The sequence below is a fragment of the Myotis myotis genome, unplaced genomic scaffold, assembly GCF_014108235.1.
Source record: "Myotis myotis isolate mMyoMyo1 unplaced genomic scaffold, mMyoMyo1.p scaffold_m19_p_12, whole genome shotgun sequence".
In the NCBI taxonomy this organism is placed as follows: domain Eukaryota; kingdom Metazoa; phylum Chordata; class Mammalia; order Chiroptera; family Vespertilionidae; genus Myotis; species Myotis myotis.
The window spans coordinates 14,137,232-14,144,496 of record NW_023416316.1 but is presented as its reverse complement, the minus strand read 5'-3'; the positions used below and the strand labels follow the sequence as shown (position 1 = coordinate 14,144,496).

Below are 7,265 nucleotides of genomic sequence, written 5' to 3'. Positions count from 1 at the left end.
CTTGGAGAGGAGCCTGAGCCAGGCCCTTTCGGAGCTGCCGGCCCTGGTTCTACCCCATCCCTGTGACTTCCTGGAGAACCACTTCCGGGTGAGGAGGTGAAACTCATCAAGAAGATGGGCGACACCTGGCACCTCCGCAGGCTGCCGGCCTCCAGGCTGGGCTGGGCGAGTGTCTCTTCCAAAGCTCACCCTCCAGCATTTGAGGGGCCCCTCTGCACCCCCTGATGCCTGGCTGTGACCTGAGCCTCTCCCCAAACTACTAGCCATTCTTTAACCACTATGAAGCCCTCTCCCATGCTCGGGACCAAATGAAACAATAAAGCTTTGTGCAGCAAAAAAAAAACAATCAATCAATCAATCAATCGATCAATAAATGAAAGTTTTCCTGAGAGGTAACTCCGGCTCTGGCCGCTGATACCAAGGACCAGCTAACAGGCGCTTGCTCAGCACAGGAGGAGCTCCATCACTGATCAGATGCACACACCCCCCAGGGACGAGGCAAGGAGAGACCGGTCTCATTTGTGCTATTCACGTCCCACAAAAGGTCCTGGCGGGCGTGGAGGACCTGAGAGAGGAATGCTGGGTGAGAGGAAGGAGGACTGGTGGAGAAGCTGGGTTTTCTTCGGAAAGAAGCAGCAGAAACCCCAGGAAGTAGCTGAGGAGCAAAGACAAGATGCGACAAACAGGGTTAAGCCTGGGGGGCGGGGTGGAGCCCAAAGGGAAGGAGAGGAGGGCTCTGGCCTGGGAACCTGTGTCCCTGTTAGAAGTGACCCTGTCCTAACACCAAGCTCCCTTCCAGATCTACCGCATATTCAGGGCTTCACACATAACACGTGATGGAAGCTCTGAACTCCAGACGGACGGCAGAAGCCCTACGCACCGACAGAAGCTGGAGCGTTGCAAGGCCCCATGCAGCATGTCCTCTTCGTCAGCATCGCAATCCACCAACGTGCCCTAAGAAAGCTGGTGCCGCCGCTGGATGTGCTCGACGAAGCTGGTGCCGAGGTAGCGGGGCCTCCCCCGGGCATGGGGCACAGGCCGGACAAACACAGATTTGGTGTCCGTGCTCTGGGACAACTCGCCGTGTCCCCAAGTCCTTCTTGATCGAAGTTCTTCTCGGGACAGGAAGGCCAAGGAAAGGTGTGGGACATTCCTTGGCTGAAGGGACACATCCTTGGTGGTGGCCTTCACACCTTCCACGATGCAATTCTGGTATTTGGAACAGGTAGCCACGTGGGCCGGGATCTTCGGAAGAACTTGTTAGGGCGCCCAGTGCCCGAGGGTGCCGGCACACCCTCTGGCCTCAGCTGCATTTGCTCTGGCTCAAGAGGCAAGTGCTAAAGGCAGACAGGCTTCCTCGGGTCAGGCAGCCCTGCGGGTGTGCAGAGCAGGGACGTACGTGGCCGCAGAGCACCTGCACCGGCTTCTCTGCGCCTCTAAGCCGACAGGACAAGGCCTCTGGGCCCTGCCAGCTGCGCACCACCCTCCCGTCCCGCCGCCGCCGCCGCTGCATTCTTGATGGTGGAACAAGACTTAAGCGTGCACCTGTCTAGTGTAGCCCAGTGGCTGAGCATCAACCTATGAACTACCAGGAGGTCACTGTTTGATTCCTGGTCAGGGCACGTGCCCTGCTGAGGGCTCAGTCCCCAGTAGGGGGCGTGCAGGAGGCAGCTGCTTGCTCAATCCCCAGTAGGGGGCATGCAAGAGGCAGCTGGGGCTCAATCCCCAGTAGGGGGCATGCAGGAGGCAGCTGGGGCTCAATCCCCAGTAGGGGGCATGCAAGAGGCAGCTGGGGCTCAATCCCCATTAGGGGGCATGCAGGAGGCAGCTGGGGCTCAATCCCCAGTAGGGGGCGTGCAAGAGGCAGCTGGGGCTCAATCCCCAGTAGGGGGCATGCAGGAGGCAGCTGGGGCTCAATCCCCAGTAGGGGGCATGCAAGAGGCAGCTGGGCTCAATCCCAGTAGGGGCGTGCAGAGGCAGCTGGGGCTCAATCCCCAGTAGGGGGCGTGCAGGAGGCAGCTGGGGCTCAATCCCCAGTAGGGGGCGTGCAGGAGGCAGCTGCTTGCTGAATCCCCAGTAGGGCATGCAAGAGGCAGCTGGGGCTCAATCCTCAGTAGGGGGCGTGCAGGAGGCAGCTGGGGCTCAATCCCCATTAGGGAGCATGCAAGAGGCAGCTGGGGCTCAATCCCCAGTAGGGGGCGTGCAGGAGGCAGCTGCTTGCTGAATCCCCAGTAGGGGGCATGCAAGAGGCAGCTGGGGCTCAATCCTCAGTAGGGGGCGTGCAGGAGGCAGCCAATTACTGATTCTCATCATTGATGTTTCTCTCTCTCCTTTCTCTCTGAAATCAATAATAAAAATACATTATTTTTAAAAAATAAAAGACCTGAACACATGTCTGTCTGACCATTGAGTACACTTGGCAAAACTTCATGAATGCTGCTCTCCTGGAGTCCGTGCAGGTACAGTCCCTGCAAGGACACAGTGCAGGGGCCCGATGCTGCTTCTGCCCACTCCCTGAGCCCCGGATGAATGCTATGTTCTGCTCAAAATAAGGGAAAGGGAGAATTTCAAGTAATGGTGTGCCTCCAAATTCTTGCGAATCCAGCAGTTTTTCAAAAGGTTAATAAAAATTATTGCCAAAAAATTTATTTAAAAAATAAGAGAGAACTGTCCCAATCGATATTTTCAGGAAATTGCAGGTTAAGTAAAATGACACAGATTCCTTTGCTACAGGACTTGTCAGAGCCCTTAATGTATTAAAGACTGTAAATCCAAGAAGGAGAAATGGGCTGTGGCATTTTCCAAACTTTTTCACTATGGCATTCCCCCCCCCTTTTTTTTTTCATTAATTTTATTTTTTAAGTTGATTTTAGACAAAGGAAGGAAAAGAGAGAGAGAGAGAGGGAGAGAGAAATGATGTTGAGAAACATTGATTGGCTGCCTCCTGTACGTGCCCCAACGATGAATTGAACCCTCAACCTGGGTATGAGCTCTGACCAGGAATTGACCAGCATTTGGTGTACAGGACGATGCTCCAACGTACCAAGCCACACCAGCCAGGGCTTCTTTCCCCTTTTTCGAAATGAATGTTTCAGGAAACACAATGCGGAACTCTGGCCCAAGCGTTTTCAAAAAAAAGTCAGCTTTCCCCAAGGACATATAGAAAACATCATTTTCCCCTTCTGCCCTCCCAGCTTGAATCATTTTTCCATTCCTGAGACTGTTGGGACCCTGGGGTAATTATGTTTAACCCACCAGTCCACGGCCAGGGGATGAACTGTGGTATTTATGGAAGTCCTAGGATGTGTGGGTTCTGAGCTGGTCCAGTCTGTGTGGCTGAGATGCCTAAGTTTCCCCTGTAGCTCCCAGCCTGAATGGGACTATCATTTTGAATGTCGATATATTTGGCCAATCTAGTCACTGTTAGTGATGGCCCCTGGGACCTGGACCCTGCCTGTGTCCCCATCTGCTGTCTGGGGAACCACTATAAAGTGTGTGACTCCCATCGCCTACATACAGTGATGGCGAACCTATGACACGCGTGTCAGAAGTGACACGCGAACTCATTTTTTTGGTTGATTTTCCTTTGTTAAATGGCATTTAAATATATAAAATAAATATAAAAAATATAAGTCTTTGTTTTACTATGGTTTCAAATATCAAAAAATTTCTATATCTGACACGGCACCAGAGTTAAGTTAAGGTTTTTCAAAATGCTGACGCACTGAGCTCAAAAGGTTCGCCATCACTGACCTACAACCTCCTACCATTTTTACTCAGACTTTTTGGTATGAAACCAAAGTGGATTCTCATTTTGACTCTGCCACTCCGCAGCTATGTGAATCTGGGTGTGTTATCAGACCCCCTTTGTGGCTAATTATGCCCACATTACACGGAAGTTACAGGACATACACCAGAAAAAGGATGTACGTAATGAGCTTAGCCCAGTGCTAGGTACATGGTAGGTCTTTGTTAGTCCTGTTTGGCTGAGTTGATTGCCACTTACTGGTTGTGTGTCCTTGTGCAATGTGCTTCTTGACCTTGAACTTCACTTTTCTAATTCCTAAATTAAGAATAATCATGCGTGTTTCGAAGAGTCATTGGGAAATTGAAAAAGGCAATGCATGAACATGCTCTTGGGAAGCTGTGAAGCCCTATGTAGGTATAGTAACCATGGTAACAGCAATGAGTTTGTGAAATGTAAAGTTGCTGCACCAACCACCGGGAACCCATTCTAAATCCCTGAGGAATTCTGTGTACTTGGCAGCAATTCCCACAGATTGACAACCATTCATCCCACAGATATTTTGGGCTGCCAAATCTATGCCAGATTCCAAGTTAAGGCTGGGTAGGGTATGAGATTTTGCCCTACTTGTGAGCTAACTTGAATGCTGGCAGGAGCACAAGACTCTTGGGTCAGAGACAAAGGACTTGATTACTCATGGCACGTGGCACAGGCATCAGCATCTTTCCACCAGTTCCTTCTGTCCCTAAGTCCCACGGGAGTGGGGTTACCCAATTTAAGAAAATAAACACATAGGGTACACGGTTAAATTTTAATTTCAGATGAGCAATGAATGCTGCTCCAGTATGTCTCGAATATTGCATGGATCATACTTACATTTTAAAAAGTATTCATTGTTTAACTGGGTGTCCTGTATTTTAACAGGCAACTCTGCACAGGGGTGACACGGAAGGGCCCAGCTGGGTGATTCACATGCCGTGGCTGCAATACAGGAGATGAGCCCTGAGCTGAGAGAACCCCACACTTTTATAATGGGCAGTAAGCATGCCTGCCCTTTGATTCAGAAAGAGAGCTTTCTCCATCTTGCAAGGATGTTTGCTGTAAAAACTGGCCTCTCAGAAGCTCTCCCCCTCCACTCTGACTGCTCTGCCCTCCTCTCGCCTGCTGACCGCTGGGCACTGGCAGGCGGCTCCCGGTGAGACCTCAGGCCCTGGAAACCTTACACGGCTTCATGTTTCTCGGGCAGAGTCTCCATTCACAACATCAAGGCCCTGGGATGTCTCCACTGCTTGTAGAGGCCCTTCCTCACACCCTCTATCATAACTGTTTTGTGTTGCACCATAGCCCGTTCTGCTTTCCCCCTTCAGTGCATCTTGATGAGCCAGTCCGGCCCTCTTACCCAATCTCAGGACTTCCCCCCCAGCGACCTGGGGGTGAGCGGGACAGAGAGGCTGTTGCTTTGGAGAGAGGAAGAGGACGGGGACACTGGGTTCTGCTTCACCTTGCTGGGTCCATGGTGTTGCGGTCTGACGGGTCAGCTGGACACCTCCCCAGCCCCCTCAGCTGTCGGGAACTCCAATCCCCTCCTCAGTGCCCCTCCTGACACCCACCCACCCTGCCTGCCTGCATCCCGTCTCCATTGAGGTCCGAGCTCCAAGGCTTCCTTAGGCACCCGCCTGCTCTACCAGACTGAGGGCTTCCTGGAGGCATGACCCCATCTTGGCATCGTTCTGCCAATAGGACTTCTCAAATGGACCATGAAAACAAAGTCCTTGAAAAGATCCTCTAGAATAAAAAGCAGTCAGTGGCTCTGTTTGCCAGATTTGAAAGACCCGTGGAGAAACGTCTTCCCACAATAGCCCAGGGAACAGGTGTGAGGAAGAGGGTTCCACTCATATTTCTTCTCTAACCTCCCTCTGCACCCCCAGGTCCAACCCGCCTCCTTTCCAGGGGGAGTGGCTTCCATGCTCCTTCAGGTGTAGACCTGTCAAAGGAAGAAGTGAATGAGAACACACACCCTCTCCATGCCAGTTTATTCAGCAAATGTTGGTCCAGTACCTCCCATGGTCCAGGCACCAGGTGGGCACTGGGCTGAGCAGAGGAGCAGACGCAGCTGGCCCTTGCCTCCTGGAGCTCACAGCCTGCTGGGTCCGGAAGGGCACTGAGAGAGATATGACTGCTCCTTTTCTGGAAGGACGCAGCTCGATTGGGAAACCCCCTCTCACTTCTCTCCCTGAGGCCTTGGCTGCAGCCACATGGTTCCCGGGGAGCTCTCCACTGCCGTGTCCCCACTTCCCCTCCTTTGCTCCAAATCCAACGGCTGCCTGGCAAAGCCTCCACTCCACCCCTTTCTGCTGCTGACATCTTGCTTTTCCTGGGAAAACGTCAGGTCCAGCCTGCCGCCTCCAAGAATCCTTCTCAGAATGATGCTTCCTTTCTTCACACCCCTACTGGAGATTTCAGGCTCCCTTTGAGCACCAGTGAAAACTGCTTTGTATCAGAAGGATAAGGAGGCACCCGGAACCTGGACTCTGGGGTCAGACTGCCTGGGTTATAGGTCAGGCTGGGCCACCTTGAAGCTGAGCAACCCTGGGAAAATCACTCCGCCTCTCTGGGCTCTGCTCTCTCCTCTGCCCGGAGGGATCATAGAGAGAATTCCATCAGATAAGGCACAGAGCAAACGCTCAGTCATTAAGTCCCAGTGGGGACAATTATGACAAATTGCTTTCCGATTCTATTTCTGTTGATTTCCCACAACAGGCCTATCTGGCAAGTATTAAAATCCCCAATTTACAGATGGAGACACTGAGGCTCAGAGATGTGAAGTGCTTTGTCCAAGCAGCGCTGGTAAGTGATAGAGCTGGGATTCAAACCCGGGTGAGCCTGCCTGCAGAGTATGTGTTCCTCCAATGACAGACAGCCTTGGGAGCCAAGGTCACCGGGAATGCTAGTTGTGGCTTCCGGAAGGTGAGGCTCCATGAACCCAAGATGTGCCGATTTTCCACACTAAGCTTCTCTCTACAGAACTCTGGTTGGCTCTCCTGGCATCTTTTCTTGCTGATCCTCATCTCCAACCTGGGGAGAAATGGTCTGTCTGCAAGATGAATGGTCTCGGTGGACGGCGGCACCTCTGGTTGCCTTGGCAATGCTGTTCGCCCCTCACCAAGACCTGCCCTTAATAAGTGATCCTGAGCCTTCTCAGACTCTGGCAGCTCATTTCCTTTCCTCTTGTTCTGTCTCCCCTTCCCTGCCCGAGGCCGGTTGCCAGCACCCCCTGAGCCGAGCCCTGAGGCCTCCTGCTTGCCTGGGGCCGGTTTGCTCAGGAAGAGCCCGGCCTCCAAGTTTCCTGAGATGCCCAGGGACGCTATGAGCCACAGTTTGGAGAAGTGGACAGAGCAGAGGGTGCTGGGCTCAAGTCAGTGGACACAACTGGCCCCTGATCCAGGGGTCACCAAGGCCCAGCAGCCTTCCCTTCTTCTAAGTTCTGGTGACAAATTTGGACTCTCCCTCCTCAGGCAGC

The 7,265-nt window shown here is 52.7% G+C and overlaps 1 pseudogene; it reads right to left on the bottom strand.

Moving 5' to 3' along the window:
* Positions 1 to 801: 801 nt before the first annotated feature.
* Positions 802 to 1,513, bottom strand: LOC118667680 (annotated as a pseudogene).
* Positions 1,514 to 7,265: the final 5,752 nt, after the last annotated feature.